This window comes from Erpetoichthys calabaricus, chromosome 7 (assembly GCF_900747795.2).
Source record: "Erpetoichthys calabaricus chromosome 7, fErpCal1.3, whole genome shotgun sequence".
In the NCBI taxonomy this organism is placed as follows: Eukaryota; Metazoa; Chordata; class Cladistia; order Polypteriformes; family Polypteridae; genus Erpetoichthys; species Erpetoichthys calabaricus.
Genome location: NC_041400.2, coordinates 33,260,444 through 33,262,228, shown reverse-complemented (window position 1 = coordinate 33,262,228; position 1,785 = coordinate 33,260,444).

The following is a 1,785-nucleotide window of genomic DNA, read 5'->3' as shown; positions in this document are numbered from 1 at the left end:
TAAGTGTCTTCAAACAACACAGGATAAGAAACAGATAAAAACTGTCATTCTTCAGTGGAGTATTCTGTTAAGCCCAATGATGCACCTTGTGACACTGAACTAACTTCAGCAGGTTTGTGTATTTTATATTGTTTGCTAATATTTTCTGGTTTCTAATGATCATGCTACTAGATACATGCACCTTTTAGCATTTATTATCATTTGACCCTAGACCTGTGTTGCTCTTTCTCACTATTTGTATTCAGGTAATGAAGTAACTTCCCCAGAAAAAGTGACTTAAAAAGAAAAAAAACGCAAAATAAACATTTTACTATTAAAAACCTTGACAAAATGAAAACCTTTATAGATTACTCACATAAGAAAACCACGACCTGCACTGTGGCATGCAAGAGATTAAAAGAAGTAGCAGGGAATACCCCTTTATCTATAGAGAGAAGGTACCCTCCTCACATTCACTTACTTGGCTGGGATTGAAATCCAATCTCGTGGGGCTGAGGAAGCAATATTAACCACTGTGCTGCCATACCACCTAAGGCCAATTGTAGAACTCCAGGCCTGAAGGGCTTTAGTGGTTGCAGGTTTTCATTCTAACCCTTTTCCTAATCAGTGACCAGTTTTCATTGCTAATTAACTTCTTTTCCCTTCATTTTAATAGCTCAGTTTTTAAGGATTCAGTCCTCTGAATTGATTCTTTTCTTCATTAAATGACAGCCAAACAGAAATGAGATGTGAAACAAGCCAACAGTTGACCAGCTGAACTGGGGCTTCAAACTCCAACCAATTTTACTTTAAATGAGAAGCTGATTCTTACTGTTAATTAAACTAGATATTTAATTTCATGGCTTGTTGCTGCTCTCATTTTGCCACAGCAGACATTTCCAAAACTGTTGATTTAACGTTTTTTCCTAAGAACACCAATGTCAAAATGTTTTGGTGGCCTGAAAGATTAACCTTACTGAGACCATCACCTTTCTTTATTTTCAGATATTGTGTGATGGACACAGGTGAGCTGGTCATGTAGCGGCTCGTTTTGTGTCTCATTATTGTTTGGCTGTCTAATTAAGGAAAAAGAAACAACTAAGGGGCCTGAGTCAAGTTAATTAAAATTAAGGCAAAGCAAGTTAATTAGCAACAAGAACTGGTCAGTAATTAAGAAGATGGTTAGAAAGAAAACCTGCAGCCACCGCGGCCCTCCAGGACTGAAGTTTGACACCCGTGACCTAAGGTCTACTAGTTCAATTTAAAATATTCATTCTAATTTACAAAGCAATAAACATACAACCATAAACAATAAATATAACACCAGGTCATGTCACTTGCAGAAATTCTCTGCTGATTCTACACTTATGGGGTGTATTGATGAGACAGAGTATAGGAGTCAGGGGAGAACATTGTTTCTTGCTGCAAAGAGACTTGTCTGCACCTTAACATCAGCAAAACCAAAGAACTGGTTATTGACTTTCACCGCACCAAAGTGCCTCTGTATCTGATCACTATTCAGGGCGTGGGTGTAGAGGTGGTACACTGCTGCTAGTATTTGGGGGTCCATATTAATGACAGGTTGGACTGGTCTTGGGAAACAGAGCAACTATATAAGAAAGGGCAGAACAGGCTCTTCTTCCTTAATAAACTGCATTCCTTTAATGTCAGTAGTGACATCCATCACACCTTCTACAACTCCATGATGGAAATTTTGTACACTGTAGTGTGCTGGGCTGGTTACATCAAGAGAGGTCCACCAAATCAACAAGCTAATTAAAAAGGACAAGATTATTTATAGGACAC